Below are 23,604 nucleotides of genomic sequence, written 5' to 3'. Positions count from 1 at the left end.
ATGTAAATTGCAGAATCTTAAAGTGCAAGAAATGTAAATGGCTTGAATTGTAAAGGGAATTGGGAATTGGATTTGCAGAAATTAAACAAGGAAAAGTAAATTGCAACGAACAGAGAAGTAGAAGATAACTTGGATTGAATCGGATCTAAAAACAGAAATGTAAATGAGATTGAAAAGCATTAAACAGAGGATGTAAAATTGGAATTCAGATCTCAGGACCCAAGAGACTAGATAACCAAGTCTAGATCTCAATGCCTTCCTAGATCCAACAAGAACAATTGCAAAGGAAATGTAAATTGCAAAGAAAGTAGATGAAGAAGCAATTAACAGAAATTTAAATTCAATTGTGCAGTAAAATTCAACAAAGAGATCTCAGGATGAGATTGAAACAGAATTCCTTCAATTCTCCAACCCAAGATCCAAGATAAGTGTAATTGAAATTGAAAGCAAGAAAACTAAGAGAAAGGGAATTCAATTCTCCTTCCCCGAGACTTAGAAATTAAAATTCACTCAACACCAAAATCTCTCCGAAAACTCTCTATGAAAACTAAAAGGGAAAGCTCCTCTAAAAACTTAAATCCTATGCTATTTATACACTTTCTTCAAATGGTCTTCAAGCCTTCAATTGGGCCTTTGCTCTTGATGGAATTGGGTTGATAGAGGCCTTGGTTGATTGCTCTTGGAGTTTGGAAAAGAACCGAATTGAACCGGGTTTGGAATCATGAAAGCTTGAGTAAAAGTTTGAGTAAAAGTTTGAGGAAAACTTTTACTCAAACTTTTCACATCAGCCACCCTTTTTTGCTGATATCAACGTTGGGGCAAAAGTTTGGGGTCAAACTTTTGCTCCAACGTTGGCCTCCCCTTGCACACTCATGGCGCCAACGTTTGCCAAAAAGTTAGAGGCAAACGTTGGCGCAAACTTTTGCTCTCCAGGGTGTGTTGTTCATGCGCCAACGTTTGCCAAAAAGTTTGAGGCAAACGTTGGCAAAAACTTTTGCTCTCCAGGGTGTTGATTTGTGATGCCAAAAGTTTGCCAAAAAGTTTGAGGCTAACTTTTGCTCCAGCTTTTTGCCCAAAAGTTTGCACAAAAGTTTGAGGCTAACTTTTGCTCCAGCTTTTCGCCCAAAAGTTTGCCCAAAAGTTTGAGGCAAACTTTTGGTCCAGCTTTTTGCTCCCTGGTTCATTTCCACTTATTCCAAAAGTTTGAGCTAAAGTTTGAGGCAATTTTTTGCTCAAACTTTTTGTCCTCTCTTCCTCCTAACCATTCCTTCTTGCTTCAACCTTTCTCCAAGCTTTCTTCACCTATCATTAATTAACCAAATACATCAAAGCTATGTTCAAAATCATGAGATATTCATTCTTTCATAATATGTGACAATTATAGCATAAAACCTCATGAAATAGCATGAATTCATACATGGTTGATTAAATCAAAGGAAGCATGAAAATCTACCCAATTGGCTTGCTTATGGCTCAAGAAGGTGCATAATTCAATTGAAAACAAAAGAAAAAGGCTAGTGAAACTAGGCTAAGATGACTTGTCATCACTACCCCTGCCACCACCACTGCACCTCCACCTGCCCCAGAGCCCGTCTATCATCTAGTGCACCGCCTGTTTCGATGGCTTGACCAGATGGAGCGTCGCAACAAGCGACGCTATGAGCACCTGAAGCTGATGATACGATCTAGCGACATCCCCTCCGAGCCTGACACACCATCCGAGGCATCTGAGGAGGAGGCGGATGATCACAAGGCAGAGACCCACCCACAGAGCGAGGCTGCGCAGGTAGACACAGAGCAGGCCGCATCACATCAGGAGGCTCCACCTCAAATTCAGGCTGTAGACCCCGAGATCCCTATCCAGTCAGCACCTCCTCTACAGCAGGTTGATCCTCCGACCACCACCACAGAGACTCCAGCTACCCGTCCTTCCAGTGATGACACCCCTTCACAACCTGCTTGAGTGAGCATCAGGGATGATGCTTCATTTTAAGTGTGGGGAGATCGCCATCTCTGGCGTACATTTTTTTGGTGTACCACTACAGACTCTTTTTATTTTATTTTGCTACTTTTCTGTATTTTTCTTTTTATTTTTATTTTTCTTTTCTCAGTGCTTATATATTGCTATTTTTATGTATTTTTACTCTATTTCTGCATTTTGCACTTTAGTTCATATTTTAGCCATTTAGTTTAGTTGCAATTCTAACTTATTAGTTATAGAAATTGTGGATTAATTAGTATAGTTTACCCTTTTTAGCATAAGATAGCCTACTTTAATTTGAAAATATAAAAAAGAAGTAAACTAGAGACTTGAACATAATAGAAATAATCCACACCTTGTATATATAGCATTATATGTTAGTTAGTTAACAACATTTCATCAAGGAGAAACACTAGAACTTTAAAGCCACCTTAAGTTTTACATTGAGAATAATAGGAAATTTTGATTTTACTTGCATGACATACATAACTCATAAATGATTTTTGAGCTAGAGAACACACAGCCTGTGAGTTTTGAGCTTAATTGTATGGTTACATTCAAACCATAATTTTTATTCCTATGTGTTCCGCCCTTCTTATTTATTCTGATGTTCTTTACATTGTTTTAATCTATATGTCCAATTATAGAATAGAAATACATACCAAGAGAGTGATTGAGGCCATTATTTGATTTTAGCTCACTTATCCCAAAATAGCCTACCTTTTACATCACCCTTATTAGCCCCCTTGAGCCTTTAAATCACTCTTATTCTATCAGCCACATTACTAGCCTTAAGCAAAAAAAACAAAATAAAAATCCCAAGTTGAATCCTTGGTTAGCTTAAGATAGAAATTGTGTAATTGTTTAAGTATGGGAAACCTATTGGGAACATGAATGATAAAAACAAAAGGTAGAAAAGTTGAAAAGAATAAAATAATTCAAAATAAAAGTTTTGGGAAGCATGCTCATGTGAAATCAAAATAATTGAATTACCATGTGCATTAAAAAAAAGTGTTATTTTTCAGTAGTTGAATAAAGGGGACACAAAAGAATTCCCCAAATGTGAAATAAAGCAATGCACATGGGATAAAAATAATAAACATTGAAACATGAGCATGTAACATCAAAAGTGGGAAAATATAGGAAAATAGGTAAAGAAGCTTTGCTTTACAAAGTATGTATGTTAGGTGAGATCTTAGACTAATTAAGGATTCACTTATTAGCTCACTTAACCTTATACATATACCCTTACCTTTACCTTGGCCCCATTACAACCTTAACTAAAGACCTCATGATTTTTGGTATGTCTATACTCTATAATTGTTGATTGGTTAGATGAAGAACAAAGTTATAGAAAGTAGGAATAAAAAGAAGAATAGAGTGATTAACCCAGAAAACACTGAGTGACTAGAGAGTAAACACAAAATCCAATGAGGGTCCAATAGCTCATTAACATATATCTTTGCTGAAATTATTAATTGTCTTGCAAGTTTATAAAATGTTTTTCTCTCCCATTTCAATTGTAAAGGCACTTTATCAACTATCTAAGGTTTGGCTATATATATATATGACTCATTGAGAATGTGAATTAATTCAACTACATGCAAGCTTTATATACAAGTGAATAAAAATTAGAATTGCATGATGCATCTAGGTAGTTGCATTTAGATTAGATTGCATTACATGGCATTCCACCACTTTAACCTAACATTACTCTTGGACTTAGCATGAGGACATGCTATTGTTTAAGTGTGGGGAGGTTGATAAACCCATATTTTATGATATATTTTGTGCTTAATCTGAGTGATTTATTCAATCCTTCACCCACTTATTCATATTATGTGCATGGTTTTACTTTCCCTTCCTTATTATGTGATGTATGTGAAAAACATGTTTCCTATGCTTTAAAATTAATTATTTTAATTACCTTTATTTCGATTCGATGCCGTGATTAGTGTGTTGTGTAGTTTCAGATCTTCTAAGGCAGGAATGACTTAAAGGATGGAAAGGAAACATACAAAAATGGAAGGAAAGCACAAAACAGAGTTTTTGAAGAAACTAGCAGCCACGTGATCGTATGGGCGACGCGGCCGCATGCCAGCGCGAAAAGGCATTGACGCGGCCGCATGACTGACGCGACCGCGCGCCTCGAGCGAAACACATATGACGCGGTCGCATGACTGACGCGACCACGTGGCAAGGAAAACTCCGAATGACGCGACCGCGTGACCCATGCGGACGCGTGACAAAGGCCACGCACCAGAAAATGCAGAAAACGATCATAGCGAATTCTGAAGCCCTTATTGGCCCAAATCCAAGTCCAGAAGGCATAGACCAGAGGTTATGAATTGGGGGAATGCATCCATTCAAGGGAGTCTCCACTTTAGTTAGTTTTCATGATTTAGATTTAGTTTAGAGAGAGAGGTTCTCTCCTCTCTCCCCTCTCTTTAGGATTAGGATTTAGAATTAGGATTTTATTCACTTTCAGGATTATCTCTTTATCAGGTTCAATATTCCCTTTTATTTACTTTTGCAATTTAATTTATGAATTCTTCCATGTTACAGATTACTCTTTTGAATTAATGTTATTTGAGGTATTTTAGTTTACAATTGCTTTCTTTTATTTACATTATTTTTATTCCCATCTGAAGACATTTTTATTCCAGTAGATTCACTTTTCTCCTTTTGGTCTTGGTTAAGAAATCAGTAACTCAGGAGTTATCAAACTCAAACATGATTGATAATTGTTATCTTTGTTAATTAAATTGAACTTCAATAATCCCAATCTTTTCTTAGGAAATAAATAGGATCCGAAGATCAAACCAATTAATCCCTTGGCCTTCCTTTGCTTTAGTAAAGGTTAACAAAGTGGAATTAAGATTCAATTTTCATTATCATTGATAAGGATATCTAGGATAGGACCTCTAATATCTCATACCTTGCTAAAAGTTTATTTACAGTCATCTATTTATTTTACTTGCCATTTAAATTGCTTGTTCTTCACTTACTTTATTTGCTAATTAGACTATTCGCTCCTCATTCTCAAAACCCCAATTTACAATCTCCATAAATAATAATAAGAACATACTTCCCTGCAGTTCCTTGAGAAGACGACCCGAGGTTTGAATATTTCGGTTATCAATTTATTTAGGGGTTTGTTACTTGTGACAACCAAAACATTTGTATGAAAGGACTTTTGTTGGTTTAGAAACTATACTTGCAACGAGGATTTATCTGCAAATTTTTAGACCACGCAAAGGTTTTCTCATCAATCAACCTAATACCTGCATCCACTATCAGAAAGCTTGGTTTAACTGAAGAAGTTAAACCAACCCGGATATGTCTCCAACTTGCTGATGGCTCCATTAAATACCCATCAGGCATGATTGAGGACATGATTGTCAGGGTTGGGCCATTCGCCTTTCCCACTGACTTTGTAGTGCTGGAAATAGAGGAGCACAAGAGTGCTACTCTCATTCTAGGAAGACCGTTCCTAGCAATTGGACGAACTCTCATTGATGTCCAAAAGGGGGAAGTAACCCTGAGAGTCAATAAGGATGAGTTTAAGTTGAATGTTGTCAAGGTTATGTAGCATCTAGACACACCAAAAGACTGAATGAAAGTTGATCTCATTGACTCTTTAGTAGAAGAGATCAACATGGCTGCGAGTCTCGTATCAGAGCTGGAAGACATCTTTAAAGATGTTCAGCCTGATTTGGAGGATTCAGAGGAATCGAAAGAACCTCTGAAACTTCCTCAGGAAGAGGAGAAACCCCCTAAACCCGAGCTCAAGCCATTACTACCATCCCTAAAATATGCATTTCTGGGAGAAGGTGACACTTTTCCGGTGATCATAAGCTCTGCTTTAAATCCACTGGAACAGGAAGCACTACTTCAAGTGCTAAGGACACATAAGACAGCTCTTGGGTGGTCCATAGGTGACCTTAAGGGCATAAGCCCAGCTAGATGCATGCACAAGATCCTATTTGAGGATGATGCTAAGCCAGTGGTTCAACCACAGAGGCGGCTAAATCCAGCAATGAAGGAAGTGTTGTAGAATGAGGTCACCAAGTTACTGGAGGCTGGGATTATTTATCCTATTTCTGATAGCTCCTAGGTGAGCCCTGTTCAAGTTGTCCCCAAAAAGGGAGGTATGACAGTGGTTCATAATGAAAAAAATGAACTGGTTCCTACAAGAACAGTTACAGGGTGGCGCATGTGTATTGACTACAGAAGGCTCAATACAGCCACCAGAAAGGATCATTTTCCTCTACCATTCATAGACCAGATGCTAGAGAGACTAGCAGGTCATGAATATTACTGCTTTTTGGATGGTTATTCAGGTTACAACCAAATTGTAGTAGATCCTCAGGACCAAGAGAAAACAGCATTCACATGTCCTTCTGGAGTGTTTGCTTATGGAAGGATGCCTTTTGGTCTGTGTAATGCACCTGCAACCTTTCAGAGGTGCATGCTCTCTGTCTTCTCTGATATGGTAGAGAAGTTTCTGGAAGTCTTCATGGATGACTTTTCAGTATTTGGAGACTCATTCAGCTCCTGCCTTGACCATTTAGCACTTGTTTTGAAAAGATGCCAAGAGACCAACCTAGTTTTAAACTGGGAAAAATATCACTTTATGGTGACTGAAAGAATTGTCCTTGGGCATAAAATTTCAAAAAAGGGAATAGAGGTGGATCAAGCAAAAGTGGAAGTAATTGAAAAATTACCACCACCTGCTAATGTTAAGGCAATCAGAAGCTTTCTGGGGCATGCAGGATTCTACAGGAGGTTTATAAAGGATTTTTCAAAAATTGCAAAACCCCTGAGCAACTTGCTAGCTGCTAACACGCCATTTGTGTTTGACACAGAGTGTCTGCAAGCGTTTGAGACTCTGAAAGCTAAGCAGGTCACAGCACCAGTTATTTCTGCACCAGACTGGACATTACCATTTGAACTAATGTGTGATGCCAGTGACCATGCCATTGGTGCAGTACTGGGGCAGAGGCATGACAAGCTTCTGCATGTCATTTATTATGCTAGCCGTGTTTTAAATGATGCCCAGAAAAATTACACAACCACTGAAAAAGAATTGCTTGCAGTGGTTTATGCCGTTGACAAGTTTAGATCATACTTAGTAGGATCAAAAATGATTGTGTACACTGATCATGCTGCTCTTAAATATCTACTCACAAAGCAGGATTCAAAACCCAGGCTCATAAGATGGGTGTTGCTTCTGCAAGAGTTTGATATAGAAATAAGAGACAGAAAAGGGACAGAGAACCAAGTGGCTGATCATCTGTCTCGGATAGAGCCAGTAGAAGGGGCGTCCCCCCCTCTTTTGAGACCTTTGAAACCTTTCTGATGAGCATCTGTTTGCCATTCAGGAAACACCATGGTTTGCAGACATTGCAAACTATAAAGCTGCAAGGTTCATACCCAAGGAGTACAGCAGGCAACAAAAGAAAAAATTAATTACTGATGCAAAGTACTACTTGTGGGATGAACCCTATCTCTTTAAGAGATGTGTAGACGGAATAATCCGTAGGTGTGTGCCTAGAGAAGAAGCACAAAAGATCTTATGGCATTGCCATGGGTCACAATATGGAGGCCATTTCGGAGGTGAGCGAATAACCACCAAGGTCCTCCAATGTGGCTTCTACTGGCCTAACCTCTATAGAGATTCCCGAGAGTTTGTACGTAACTGTGACAGTTGCCAGAGAGCTGGTAATCTGCCTCATGGTTACGCCATGCCTCAACAAGGAATCTTGGAGATTGAGTTGTTTGAGGTATGGGGAATTGACTTCATGGGGCCTTTCCCACCATCATACTCAAATACTTATATTCTGGTGGCAGTCGATTATGTATCAAAATGGGTAGAGGCCATTGCCACACCCACTAATGATACTAAGACAGTGCTGAAGTTCCTCCAGAAACATATCTTCAGCAGGTTTGGTGTCCTTAGAGTACTAATCAGTGATGTGGGCACTCACTTCTGCAACAAACAACTTTACTCTGCCATGGTCTGGTATGGGGTTAGCCACAAGGTGGCAACTCTATATCATCCACAGACAAATGGGCAAGCTGAAGTTTCTAATAGAGAACTAAAAAAAATCCTGGAACGGACTGTAATTACCCGTAGAAAGGATTGGGCAAGAGGCTTGGATGATGCTCTGTGGGCTTACAGAACAGCATTCAAGACTCCTATAGGGACCTCTCCATACCAGCTTGTGTATGGCAAGGCCTGTCATCTGCCCGTGGAATTGGAACATAAGGCCTACTGGGCAACCAGATTCCTAAACTTTAATGCCAAATTAGCTGGAGAAAAAAGATTGCTCCAGCTGAATGAGTTTGAGGAATTCAGACTCACTGCTTTCGAAAATGCCAAGCTTTATAAAGAGAAATAAAAAAGGTGGCATGATAGAAAGCTGTCATCTAGAGTCTTTGAACCAGGACAAAAGGTTCTGTTTTTTAACTTTAGGTTCAGGTTATTCCCCGGAAAACTGAAATCCCAGTGGAGCGGACCATATGTGATTACAAGTGTATCACCATATGGCTATGTGGAGCTTCAAGACCTTGATTCTAATAAGAAGTTCATTGTTAATGGACAGAGAATCAAGCATTATCTTGAAGGCAATATTGAGCAAGAGTGCTCAAGGCTGAGGCTAGATTAAAAGCTTAGCAAGGTCCAGCTAAAGACAATAAAGAAGTGCTTGCTGGGAGGCAACCCAGCCGTTGGCAAAACTTTTTCTGTTATTTTATTTTATTCTCTTCTTCATTTTATTTATTTTTAAGTATATAAGTTCAATATTAATAAGGTAAAGAGTTAATTGCATAAGTTCACAGGGTTGCAGAAGGATTAAGAGCACAAAACAGAAAAAAAGAGCTCACTGGCAAGAAAACGCCAGTAAGAGGCAAAACTGGGCGTTAAACGCCCAAAAGGAGCATCTACTGTGCGTTTAACGTCAGTAAAGATAGCCATCTGGGCGTTCAGAAAAATGCCCAGTGACAAAGGAGTTTCTGGCATTTAACGCCAGCTAGAAGCAACAGCTGGGCGTTAAACGCCCAGACCAAGCACCAACTGGGCGTTAAACGCCCAAAACATGCAGCAGTTGGGCGTTTAACGCCAGGATTGTGGGGAGTAGGCAATTTCGCCTTCAATTCAAATTTTTTCCATTTTTTATGTTTCAATTCATGATTTCTTGCACAAACATGTTACAAATCCTAATTTTTCAAATCCTTTTTCAAAAAATATCAAATGTATCTTAATTCATAAACCCTTTTTCTTAATCCTCTTCAAATTATTTTCAAATCTATCTCTTCTCCTTCTAAAATATTTTCAACTCATCAATATCTTTTTCAAATATTCACATCATCTTTTTCAAAATTCAGATTTATCTTTTTCAAATATCTTTCATATCTTTTAAATTTTAAATCACATCTTTTCCTATCATACTTATCTTTTTCAAATCACTTTTTCTATCATATCTTTCTCAAATAATTTTCGAAACCCACCCCCCTTCCCTTTAAATATTGGTTCAGCCTAATTTTCAAATATTATTAAGTGTCTGCTTTTATACCTAATTTATATTATTTTTAATAAATAAAGATTAGAGTCTATGCCTTAAACTTATGAATATCCTATGAATCCATCACCTTTCTTAAATAAAAAAATTATTTTAATTACAAAAGAACAAGAAGTACATGGTTTCAAATTCATCCTTGAAAATTAGTTTAATTACAAAAGAACAAGACGTGGTGACAATACTTTTTATTTTCTGAATGAATGCTTGAACAGTGCATATGTCTTTTGATATTGTGGTTTATGAATGTTAAATATGTTGGCTCTTGAAAGAATGATGAACAGGAGAAATGTTATTTGATAATCTGAAAAATCATAAAATTGATTCTTGAAGCAAGAAAAAATAGTGAATACAAAAAAAAAGGCGAAAAAAAAGAGAGAAAGAAAAAGAAAAAGCAAGCAGAAAAAGCCAAAAGCCCTTAAAACCAAAAGGCAAGGATAATAAAAAAGGATCCAAGGCTTTGAGCATCAGTGGATAGGAGGGCCTAAAGGAATAAAATCCTGGCCTAAGCGGTTAAACCAAGCTGTCCATAACCATGTGCTTGTGGCGTGAAGGTGTCAAGTGAAAACTTGAGACTGAGCGGTTAAAGTCAAGGTCCAAAGCAAAAGAAGAGTGTGCTTAAGAACCCTGGACACCTCTAATTGGGGACTTTAGCAAAGATGAGTCACAATCTGAAAAGGTTCACCTAATTATGTGTCTGTGGCATTTATGTATCCGGTGGTAATACTGGAAAACAAAGTGCTTAGGGCCACGGCCAAGACTCATAAAGTAGCTGTGTTCAAGAATCAACATACTGAACTAGGAGAATCAATAACACTATCTGAATTATAAGTTCCTATAGATGCCAATCATTCTGAACTTCAATGGATAAAGTGAGATGCCAAAACTATTCAAGAGGCAAAAAGCTGCTAGTCCCGCTCATCTGATTGGAGCTAAGTTTCATTGATATTTTGGAATTTATAGTATGTTCTCTTCTTTTTATCCTATTTGATTTTCAGTTGCTTGGGGACAAGCAACAATTTAAGTTTGGTGTTGTGATGAGCGGATAATTTATACACTTTTTGGCATTATTTTTAGTATGTTTTCAGTATGATTTAGTTAATTTTTATTATATTTTTATTAGTTTTTAATTAAAAATCACATTTCTGGACTTTACTATGAGTTTGTGTATTTTTCTGTAATTTCAGGTATTTTTTGGCTGAAATTGAGGGAGCTGAGCAAAAATCTGATTCAAGCTAAAAAAGGACTGCTGATGCTGTTGGATTCTAACCTCCCTGCACTCGGAATGGATTTTCTGGAGCTACAGAAGTCCAATTGGCACGCTCTCAATTGCGTTGGAAAGTAGACATCCAGGACTTTCCAGCAATATATAATAGTTCATACTTTGCTCAAGAATAGACGACGTAAACTGGCGTTCAATGCCAGTTCTATGTTGCATTTTGGCGTCAAACGCCAGAAACAGGTTACAAGTTGGAGTTAAACGCCCAAAACAGGTTACAACCTGGCATTTAACTCCAAAAACAGCCCAGGCACGAGTAAAGCTTAAGTCTCAGTCTCAGCACACACCAAGTGGGCCCCGGAAGTGAATTTCTGCACTATCTATCATAGTTTACTCAATTTCTGTAAACCTAGGTTACTAGTTTAGTATTTAAACAACTTTTAGAGATTTATTTTGTACCTCATGACATTTTTAGATCTGAACTTTGTACTCTTTGACGGCATGAGTCTCTAAACTCCATTGTTGGGGGTGAGGAGCTCTGTTGTGTCTCGATGAATTAATGCAATTATTTCTGTTTTCTATTCAAACACGCTTGTTTCTATCTAAGATGTTCATTCACACTTCAATATGATGGATGTGATGATCCGTGACACTCATCACCATTCTCAACCTATGAACGTGTACCTGACAACCACCTCCATTCTACCTTCGATTGAATGAGTATCTCTTGGATTCCTTAATCAGAATCTTCATGGTATAAGCTAGAATCCATTGGCAGCATTCTTAAGAATCCAGAAAGTCCAAACCTTGTCTGTGGTATTCCGAGTAGGATTCAAGGATTGAATGACTGTGATGAGCTTCAAACTCACGAGTGCTAGGCGTAGTGACAGACGCAAAAGGATCAATGGATCCTATTCCATCATGAGTGAGAACCGACAGATGATTAGCCGTGCGGTGATAGCGCATTTGGACCATTTTCACTAAGAGGACGGATGGTAGCCATTGAGAACGGTGATCTACCAACACACAGCTTATCATAGGAGGAACCTTGCGTGCGTGAAGAAGATGACAGTAGGAAAGCAGAGATTCAGAAGACAAAGCATCTCCAAAACTCCAACATATTCTCCATTACTGCATAACAAGTATTTAATTCATGCTCTTTTATTTTTCGCAATCCAAAATGATAATTATAATTGATATCCTGACTAAGAATTACAAGATAACCATAGATTGCTTCAAGCCAATAATCTCCGTGGGATTTGACCCTTACTCACGTAAGGTATTACTTGGACGACCCAGTGCACTTGCTGGTTAGTGGTACGAGTTATGAAAAGTGTGATTTACAATTCGTGCACCAACTATCCAAGCAAAGGTTAAAGGAATCACCATATACGCTGAAATCATCCATAAAAACTTCCATATAGCTCTCGATAAGATCTGAAAATATACTCATCATGCATCTTTGGAAAGTAGCCGGTGCATTACATAAGCCAAAAGGCATCCTTTTGTATGCATACGTTCCAAAGGGACATGTAAAAGTTGTCTTTTCCTAGTCTTCAGGAGCTATATGAATTTGAAAATAGCCTGTATAACCATCTAAAAACCAATAATGGGATTTACCTGACAGGCGATCAAGCATCTGATCAATAAATGGCAAGGGGTAATGATCCTTACGAGTAGCTTGGTTGAGACGCCTATAATCAATACAAACACTCCATGAATTCTGCACTCTAGTGGTCAGGAGCTCTCCATGCTCAATCTTTACTGTTGTGGCTCCAGACTTCTTGGGCACCACTTGCACTGGACTGACCCATTCACTGTCTGAGATGTGGTAAATAATATCTGCTTCAAGTAGCCTAGTCACTTCTTTCTTGACAACTTCTAAGATGGTGGGATTCAATCTTCTTTGGGGGTGATGAACTGGTCTTGATCCCTCTTCTAAGAATATTCTGTGCTCACAAACTTGAGGGTTGATGCCTACTATATCCGCCAAGCTCCACCCAATTGCTTTCTTGTGTCTTCTCAGCACACTGAGCAGCTGCTCCTCCTGTTGGGAAGTGAGTTCCCTTGCAATGATAACTGGAAGCTTCTAATTATCCTCAAGGTAAGCATACTTGAGGTGGGATAGAAGGGGCTTTAATTCCAATATCTGCTCATGGCTGGGCTCTGGATCATCTAGAGCTAGTGATAATGGCAAAGTGTCCTCATTGTGTTCGGAGGGTGTCCCCATACTTGGGCCTTGCTCCATGTGCCTCTCTTCTACTTCTTCTTGGTGAACTGCAGCTACAGTTTCATCAATGATGTCACACTGGAAGATGGAATGATCATCCGGAGGGTGCTTCATAGTTTCATTCAAATTGAAACTCACCGTTCTGCCATCTATCTCAAAGGAGTAAGTTCCTGGAAGGCATCCAGCTTGAACTTTGAAGTCTTCAGGAATGGCCTTCCAAGCAGGATTGATGATGGTCTTCCTGAGTCATTAGGGGGCATTTCCAAGATATAGAAATCAATGGGAAATGTGAGCCCCTTAATGCTCACCAGCACGTCTTCAGCAATTCCACCCATTGTAATAATGCTTTTATCTGCTAACACAAAATGAGATGCCGACCTTTTTAAAGGAGGGAGCCTCAAAGCATCATATATAGACAATGGAATAATACTCACGCATGCTCCTAAATCACACATGCAGTCAGAAAATATCACACCCCAATGGTACAGTTAACCATGCATGGACCTGGGTCACTACATTTTTTAGGTATACCTCCCATTAAAGCAGATATAGAACCACCTAAAGGAATAATTTCTAATTCATTAATTTTATCTTTATGTATGCATAAATCTTTCAAAAACTTTGCATATTTAGGTACCTGCTGAATAACATCAAAAAGGGGAATAGTTACCTCAATCTTTTTGAATATTTCTACCATTTTGGGATCAAGTTCCATTTGCTTCCTGGACTTCCTTGCAAGGTGTGGAAATGGAACAGGAATGGCGCCACTTACAGCTTCTGCATCCTTTGGTGCTCCATTCCCTGGCTGTGCTACTTCTTCTTCAACCATGTCTTGTACTTCCTCTTCCTCTTTAGCATCTTCCACTTCAACTATATCTTTGATGAACCCCAATTTTGTGGTTTATCAAGTGCTTAATTTGAGAGATTTTATCAACTTTTCTCACATTTATTCAATGAAATAGCATGGTTTTGCAATTCTCCCTGAATTTGTGCTTAAGTGTGAAAACATGTTTTTTTGGCCTTAAAATAGCTAAATTCAATTCACTTTAATTCCATTCGATGCGTTGATGTGTTTGTTGAGTGATTTCAGGATCATAAGGCAAGTATTGGATGGAAGAAGTGAGGAGAAAAGCATGCAAAGCGGGAGAACTCATGAAGAAATGAAGGAACCGCAAAGCTGTCAAGCCTGACCTCTTTGCACTCAATCGACCATAACTTGAGCTACAGAAGTCCAAATGAGGCGGTTCTAGTTGCGTTGGAAAGCTAACATCCGAGGCTTAAAAATGATATAAAATTTGCCAAAGTTTCTTGACGTCTAGGGATGCGCACGCGCATTGTACGTGTGCACACTGATGGAGCACGTGATTCACTAAAGTGAAATCGTGGCCAGCAATTTGTAGAGCATTTTGGGCCCAATCCAACTCATTTCTAATGCTATTTCATGCAGAATTCAAGCTTGGGCAAGGGGGGAGCAATTGTTTTGAGTTTTGGCATCATGTGGTTTAGTTTCTAGAGAGAGAAGCTCTATCTTCTCTCTAGAATTAGGTTAGGTTAATCTGTCCTAGATCTAGGTTCAATCTCATCTTTTCATCTTATCTACACTTTCATTCTCTTAGTTTGTGATGTTAATTTTACTTTTATGCTTCTTTTATGTTCATGGACTCATGTTGAATTTGGATCTCTTTAATGCTTCTTTTAATTGTTGATTTGAGTTGTGATTTACTTTCCTTGCCATTGATAGTTGTTAGATTTTACTATTTCTTTCACATTTACCATGATTTCCTTGTATGCCTTCCAAGTGTTTGATAAAATGCCTGGAAGGATGTTAGAGTAGATTTTGAGCATTCTTGGCTTGGAAAGAGTAATTGGACAATCTTGAGTCATTAATACCCAATTTAGATTGGTGATCTAGAGTTGTTAGTCAATATCATTTTCAATGACTCTAATCTTTTGCTAATTCTATTAGTGAGTTGATTAGGATTTTTTATTTTAAGATTAATTAGTCTTGTTTGACTTTCTCTAATGGAAGATAACTTACACCTTCTTCCAACATTGGGGATGACAAAATAAGATAAATTCTTGTTAATTATTGGTATGATTAGTGACTAAGATGGAAAGCCTATGATCTCAATCCTTGCCAAGAATGTCTCTCTTCATTAATTGCTTTCTTTAATTTGCTCTCCTTACTTTTCTTGTCATTTATTTTATTGCCCTTTCTATCAACCAAACCCCCCCTTAAATTTTCATAGCCAATAATTGATCACTTCATTGTAATTCCTTGTGAGACGACTGATGATTGGATTCTTGATAGTTTAGAATTCACAAATGAAATCTCGTTGCAAGTATAGTTTCTAAACCAACACTAATCCTTTCATACAAAAATTTGTTTGTCCTTAAAACAAACCCCTAAATCTATAAACTGAAGTATTTAAACCTCGGGTAGTTCTCCTTAGGAATTGCAACAAAGTGTCTTATTATTGGTTATGAGGTATGTTTTGGGGTTTTCGGATAAGAAACAAGAGAAGTAAATGACAATGAAAATTAAACTAACAACTAAAAAGTCCTTGGCAAGGGTTGGTGGTCAAGGATCTCTATCCTAATCATTAACCACAACATGAGAATTGGCAAGGATCAACCCCATTAAGTCATCCTCTAACTAGTAGTAAAGGAAAGTCAAATGAGCTATGTCAATCCAAGTCCATAAGTCCTAGTTCTCCACCAAATCAATTAGTGAGATCTAGAGTTAATGGCTCCCAATCGTCAATCACTTGGACATTGGTAACTCAAGAGTTCCTAACTTACCTTCCCAAGCCAAGAGAACTAAAATCTACTCTAACATCCAACCAAGCATTTCATCAAACACTTGGAAGGCACCAAAGAAAAGCATAGTAAATTGCAAGAATTAAAGGAATCTACAACTACAAAAGTAAGAGATTAACAATAGAAAGGAAAAACAATAGAAAAGTAAACTCATAACTAAAAGAAGCATTTTAACAAACACATAGAAGGCAATAAAAGTAAACAACATGAATTTCAAGAATTAAAGAGAGATCTAACTAGAATAGCAAGAGATCAACAATAGAAAAGGAAGACAATTATGAAACAACAAAGAACTTACCAATTGCATTGAAGAAGAAATGTAGATCTACAAAAGAAAGTAAAAACAGGCTATAAAAACAAAATGAAAATGCAAAGAATAAAAGTATGTGAATGGAATGCACAAAAGAAAATGGAAGATGAGGAAAAAAAACTCTTTTTTACCAGCGCGGACGCGTCATGCACGCTTACGCACCGATGTGCATTTTGGCCGAAGGGTGCGTACGTGCCAGATGCGCCTACGCGTAGATGAGTTATGGCGGTATGGGTGCGGACGTGTACCGTGCGCGTCCGTGCGAGGTGAGTTGGGCTAGGAGCTTAATGCCAGTCCAGAGCTAGCACAAGTCTCGGGTCCTTGGCCTGGAAACTGTTTTTAGCGAGTCGGCACACACGCAGCATGTGCGCGGGCGCACGTATTTGCAAAACATGGATAACTACGTGTTTGCGTGCGGTGCACGCACGCGTACACGCGGTTGTGCCGTTGCCCCAGTGTTGGCGCAAGAGTGGCCCAATTCTCTGGAAAATGTATAGGCCTGTATCCGCATATGGGCGCGCGCGCGCACAACGTGCGTACGCGCCCTTGACCTCTTTTTTTTTTAAAAAATACTAATTCCATTGACTTGAATTCCACTCCACCTTTGAATCCTAGAATTTAAGTTTCTACCCACTATGTATCTTGATTCTTATTGCCAACCAACATCCAACTCTTTTCTACTTTTTACCCCACATATAGTTCTAAGTTGACCATCTGTTTCTAACAATGCATATTGATATGGGCCAAGGAAATTAAAGGATGAGATGATTACCCACTCAACTTGCACTGTGAATGGTGACTTAGCAAGGAAGATATCCAATGGTCTAGACATTGTAGGCTCCGCTTCCTTTGGCTCCTCCTTGATGATTTCCATCTTTTGACAACTTTTTTCAATTTTCTCTTGTTTGCTAACTTCTTCCAATTCTTCCTCATTGATGAAAACATGCATTGGAGGTTGTGCACATGCCTCCTCAACATCGGGTTAACATCTCATGGAAGAAGCTTCAACAAGATCGCCATTATCGCTTGGTGTAGAGTTGTTTTCAATGATGGAGTTTCCTTCTTGTTCAACCTCCCCTAGGTCTTCTTCCACTTCTTCTTCTTCAACAATCTCCATCTCTTCCACTTGTTGCAAAATACACTCCATTTTCATGTGCTCAACTTGAGACTCTAAAATCTCGCTCATACTTCCCTCTTCGGTCGCTTTTTCACAATCATTCGTGGACATATTTTGCTTGAGGCATGGATCCTGTGAGTCCAACTTTTGACGGATGGTTGCTTGGAGCCGATCCATTGCTTCCTTGAGATGATCCTTTGACTCTTGCTCCTCTTCACTAACATAAGTAGGATCATATGACTCTTGGATTGATGGACATGGATATTCTTCTATGGAGGGTTGTGATGGAAAGGAAAATTCATCATGTGGTTGGAAAGGAGGTTCACCAAAGCTTGGAGGTTGGAAGGTGTTTTGGTTGTTGGTAGAAGGTGAAATTATACGGGACATAAGTTCTTGGAGGGTAGAGGTGAAACTAGTGAGTACGGTTTGGAGCTCTTTTTGCTCTTGAGGAATGATACCAAGTGTATCATCTATGGAAACTTGGTTTGAAGGGTAGAGATGTTGGAGTGGTGGTGATTCAATGGTTACTTGTTCATAATTATCACAAGGATATGCATAGGGGGAATATTTATTAGGATTGTGTGGTGGCAATTGGTGGGAATAGGATGTGGATTGAGAATATAGTGGTTGGAATGATGGTGTTTGAGGACTATATTGAGAGTATGGTGCATGGAATGATGGTGGTTGAGTAGAATAATCATGATAAGAACCATCATATCCATTGGAATGATATGCATTAAAGGAGGGATTACCATCATAGTAGCTTGAATGAGGAGGTTGCCAAGGTGATTGCTCATATGGATGTGGCTCCCTTCTCAAAAATTCATCTCTCCCATAATGTGAGCCATCATTCAAGTTTTTTCATCACCTACAACATAGTTATAACCATATCCAAAACCACAAGGACGAGAATTCATAGTGACAAATAAAAACAAAACTAATAGAGTTCTAAAACTAACAAAAACTAACAAATAATACAAAAATAAATCTATTCACAATATTTACATATATACAATAACCAATAACATAACACCATTGCAATTCCCCGGCAACGGCGCCATTTTGATGATTGAATTCTTGACGGTTTAGAATTCACAAATGAAGTCTTGTTGCAAGTATAGTTTTTAAACCAACACTAATCCTTTCATACAAAAATTTGTTTGTCACTAAAACAAACCCCTAAATCTATAAACCGAAGTATTTAAACCTCGGGTCGTTCTCCCTAGGAATTGCAACAAAGTGCCTTATTATTGGTTATGAGGTATGTTTTGGGGTTTTTGGATAAGAAACAAGAGAAGTAAATGACAATGAAAAATAAACTAACAACTAAAAAGGCCTTGGCAAGGGTTGGTGGTCAAGGATCTCTATCCTAATCACTAACCACAACATGAGAATTGGCAAGGATCAACCCCATTAAGTCATCCTCTAACTAGTAGTAAAGGAAAGTCAAATGAGCTATATCAATCCAAGTCCATAAGTCCTAGTTCTCCACCAAATCAATTAGTGAGATCTAGAGTTAATGGTTCCCAATCGTCAATCACTTGGACATTAGTAACTCAAGAGTTCCTAAGTTACCTTCCCAAGCCAAGAGCACTAAAATCTACTCTAAAATCCAACCAAGCATTTCATCAAACACTTAGAAGGCACCAAAGAAAAGCATAGTAAATTGCAAGAATTAAAGGAATCTACAACTACAAAAGTAAGAGATTAACAATAGAAAGGCAAAACAGTAGAAAAGTAAACTCATAACTAAAAGAAGCATTTTAACAAACACATAGAAGGCAATAAAAGTAAACAACATGAATTTCAAGAATTAAAGAGAGATCTAACTAGAATAGTAAGAGATCAACAATAGAAAAGGAAGACAATTATGAAACAATAAAGAACTTACCAATTGCATTGAAGAAGAAATGTAGATCTACAAAAGAAAGTTCATAAACTACAACTAACAATTCGAAGGAATTACAGAAGAAGAATTCTACAACTACAAGAGAACAATTGGGGAAGAAAAAGAAAAAATTAGAAGAGAGAAGAAGAGCTAGATCTAGATCTAAACCTAATCCTAATTCTAGAGCGAAGTAAGAGCTTCTCTCTCTAGAAACTAATTCTAACTACTTCTAAAGCTTAAACTATGACTAATGATCCAAAGTATATTAATTCCCTTTCAATTCTTGGCTTAAATAGCATCAGAAATGAGTTGGATTGGGCCCACAAGGCTTCTAAAATTGCTGGCCACGAGTTGCATTGGGGGAAGCATGTGCCACCATCGGCATGTACGTATACTGTGCGCATTCGTGCCCCTATCCATGATGCAACTATGAAAAATCTTATATCATTTTGAAGCCCCGGATGTTAGCTTTCTAATGCAACTGGAACCGAATCATTTGGACCTCTGTAGCTCAAGTTATGGTCGATTAATTGCGAAGAGGTCGGCTTGACAGCTTTTGCGATTCCTTCATTTCTTCATGAGTTCTCCATTTTTACATGCTTTTCGTTCATTCCCTTGATCCAATCTTTGGCTCCTAAATCTGAAATCACTTAACAAATATATGAAGGCATCTAATAGAATCAAAGGTAAATCAAGATTAAACAATTAAGGGCCTAAAAAGCATGTTTTCACACTTAAGCACAAATTAGGAGACCATCATGAAACTATGCTATTTCATTGAATAAATGTGGGTAAAAGGTCATAAAATCCCCTAAATTAAGCACAAGATAAACCCTTCAAATAGGGTTTATCAACGACCCAGAGTTCAAATACTTCGGTTAATTCTTATTTGGGGTTTGTTACTTGTGACAACTCAAATTTTTTATGTTGGAATTGTTTGTTGGTGTAGAACTGTACTTGCAACGAGAATTCATTTTGAGAAATTCTATACCATCGAAGAAAACTCATTCATCAAAATGGCGCCGTTGCCGGAGAGTTACAATGGTGTTATATTATTGGCTATTGTATATATGTTAATATGCTTCTTTGCTAGTTTTTGCTTGTTTTAGGAGTTAGTTTTTATTGTTTCTTACTAGTAATAGTTTTTATTTTCTCTGTTACTATGAATTCTCACCCCTTTGGCTATGAGTTTGGCTCAAATTATGTTGTAGGGAATAGAAGCTTCAATGGGAATGTGTGAAGAACTGAAGATTGATGGTTTAGAAGTTATAGTAAACTCTCGTTGCAAGTATAGTTACTAAACCAAGCAATCAACCTTTCTTACAAACATTTTGGTTGTCACAAGTAACAAACCCCTTTAAAATTGATAACCGAGTATTTAAATCTCAGATCGTCTTCTCAAGGAATTGCAGGGAGGTATGTTCTTATTATTGGTTATGAGTTTGTAAATTGGGGGTTTTAAAAGTAAGGAAGCAGTATGTTGAACAATAAGAAAAATAGTAATAATAAAATAAACTCTTGGCAAGGTATTAAAACTGGAAGTCCTATCCTGGTTTTCCTTATCAATTGTAATGAGAATTGGATTTTTCTCCCACCTTGTTAACCTCTAACTATGAAGGTAATTTAAGTGGATGAATTAATTTTTATTCCTTAGGTCCTAGTCTTTCCCTGGGAAAAGTCAGAGTTATTGGAATTCGAATTAATTCTTGAAGAATTCCAATCTTCAATCAACAATGAGTTTGATAACTCAAGAGTCCTCAATTATTTAACCAAAGCCAAAAGGGTAAATATCTAAATTAAATTAAAAACATTCATATAAATAAAGCAATCATAAACTGAAATATCTCAAATAATATTAATTAAGAAAACTATAACATGAATGTAGCATAAGCTAAATTGAAAAGATAAATAATAATTAAAGTAACAAAATAAAAGCATTAGAGTATCTCAAATGAAGGAGAAATATAAATTAAAGTAACATTGAACCTGTGATGAAGAAATAGAAATCCTAATCCTAATCCTAAGAGAGAGGAGAGAACCTCTCTCTCTCTAAAAACTACATCTAAATCCTAAAATTGTGAATATGAAAGCTTGTTTATGAATGGATGCATTCCTCCACTTTATAGCCTCTAATCTGTGTGTTTTGGGCTGAAAACTGGGTCAAAAGCAGCCCAGAAATCGCTCTCTGTGATTTCTGTTACGTTCAGATCGCGGGCAAGTGACGCGGAGCCGTCGTCCACGCGTCCACGCGGATTGAAGTTCGCAGATACGACGCGGGCGTGTCATTCTGCGTTCGCGTCGCCTAACTTCGGGGAAGTTATGTCAAATTATATATCAAATCGAAGCCTCGGACGTTAGCTTTCCAACGCAACTGGAGCCGCATTGTTTGGACCTCTGTATTCCTTCCACTTTTGCATGCTTTCTTTCTATCCTCTGAGCCATTCCTGCCCTGTAATCTATGAAATCACTTAACACACATATCAAAGCATCTAATGGTGATAAGAGAGGATTAATATTAGCAAAATTAAGGCTAAAAAAGCATGTTTTCAATCATAGCACAAAATCAGGAAGGAAAACATAAAGCATGCGATTAGTATGAATAAATGGGTAAAGAGTTGATAAAAACCACTCAATTAAGCATAAGATAAACTATAAAATAGTGATTTATCAACCTCCCCACACTTAAACATTAGCATGTCCTCATGCTAAGCTCAAGAGAAGCTATAAAAGAAGTGAAGAGGAATGGTAGAATGTATGAAATGCAACCTATGTATATGAATGCAACTACATGCAAAATGTTTCTACCTACTTGGTTAAAAGTAAACAAGTTCTTGAAGACAAACATAAATCAGATTTCACTAATTCAAATCATATGATGAAAGGCCAGTAAACTTGTAAGAAGATAGCTCATGAAAGCAGGAAACATAGAATTAAGCATTGAACCCTTACTGGTAGTGTATATCACTCTAGTCTCTCAAGTGTATAGGGTAATTCACTCTACTCTTCTCTAATCATGCTTTCTAAACTTTGTTCTTCATCTAATCAATCAACAAATATTTAGTATACCAATGCAAACATCATGAGGTCTTTTTAGGGTTGTAATGGGGCTGAGGTAAAGGTAAAGATATATGTATGGCCAAGTGAGCTTTATAAAGTGAATCCTTGATTAGTCTAAGATCTCACCTAACATATACATACTTTATACAATTTTAAAATACTTTACCTAGCTACCCAAATTTTTCCCACTTTTGTATTACATGCTCATGTATCAAACATATTTTTGAATTTTATCCCATGTGCATTGATTCTTTTTATTTTGCATTTGGGGTAATATTATTTTTCTTTTTCTCCTTTTTTTTGTATCCCCTTATTTAATTACTTAATATTTTTTTTCAATGCACATGGTAATTTAATTATTTTGATTTTCATATGAGCATGCTTCCCAAATTTTCAAATAACTTATTCAATTTAATTTCCTATTTTTTTCATATCATCCCATGTTCCCATAAAATTTCCCACACTTAAATTATACACAATATCTATCTTAAGCTAACCAAGGATTCAACTTGGGATTTTTATTTTGTTTTTCTGCTTAAGGCTAGTAATGTGGTTATGAAATAGAAGGGGGTTAAAAAGTTCAAAGTGGCTAACAAGGGTGATGTAGAAGGTAGGCTTATTTGGGATAAGTGAGCTAATAACAAATAATGGCCTCAATCATATGTAAGCATGTAAATACACTAAATAATGGACATATAGAATGGAACAAAGCAAAAATTACAATTATAGAGAAGAAAACACACAAGAATAAAATGTTATGGTTAAATAATGTAACCATATAAATAAGCTCAAAGTCTCACAGGTTGTGTGTTCTTTGGCTCAAAAACCATGTTCCAAATACAACTACCAAACAAGTTTAACACAAATTTTTCAATTTAAATTAGTGAAATACTATAAAAAGTTCTTGAAAAAGAAAATATTGCTTCAACCAAGTAGTAACTAAGTGCACAAAATCAAACAAATATGCAATCAAATATGCAAATGAAACAACTAACAAGGAAAATAAAACATTGGTGTTTGAGAAGGAAATACTAACCCACGGAAGTCGGTATCGATCTCCCCACACTTAAAGATTGCACCGTCCTCGGTGCATGCTGAGATGTGCAGGTGGACGGGTTGTTCCAACTGGCGCTTTTCTCCAAAGATTGTGCAGATGGACTTGTCTTGTTTCCCCATGTAAATGTCTTCCGGTTCCTTTCTGGGTGGCCATCTTGAAAGAAAAAGGGAAGAAAAGTAACCCAGAAATAGAGATAAGAAAATAAATGAAGTATGGGTGGGTTAATGCCAAATGATAAGGGTCTCATTTACATGGAAGCTTCAACATGTATGTGAGAAAACAATATAAGCACATAGCATACTAGTGGTGCAAAATTTGTAACAATGGGGAAGAGAGTGTGGGTAA

This window comes from Arachis hypogaea, chromosome 12, assembly GCF_003086295.3.
Source record: "Arachis hypogaea cultivar Tifrunner chromosome 12, arahy.Tifrunner.gnm2.J5K5, whole genome shotgun sequence".
NCBI lineage: Eukaryota > Viridiplantae > Streptophyta > Magnoliopsida > Fabales > Fabaceae > Arachis > Arachis hypogaea.
This window is presented reverse-complemented; position numbering follows the sequence as displayed.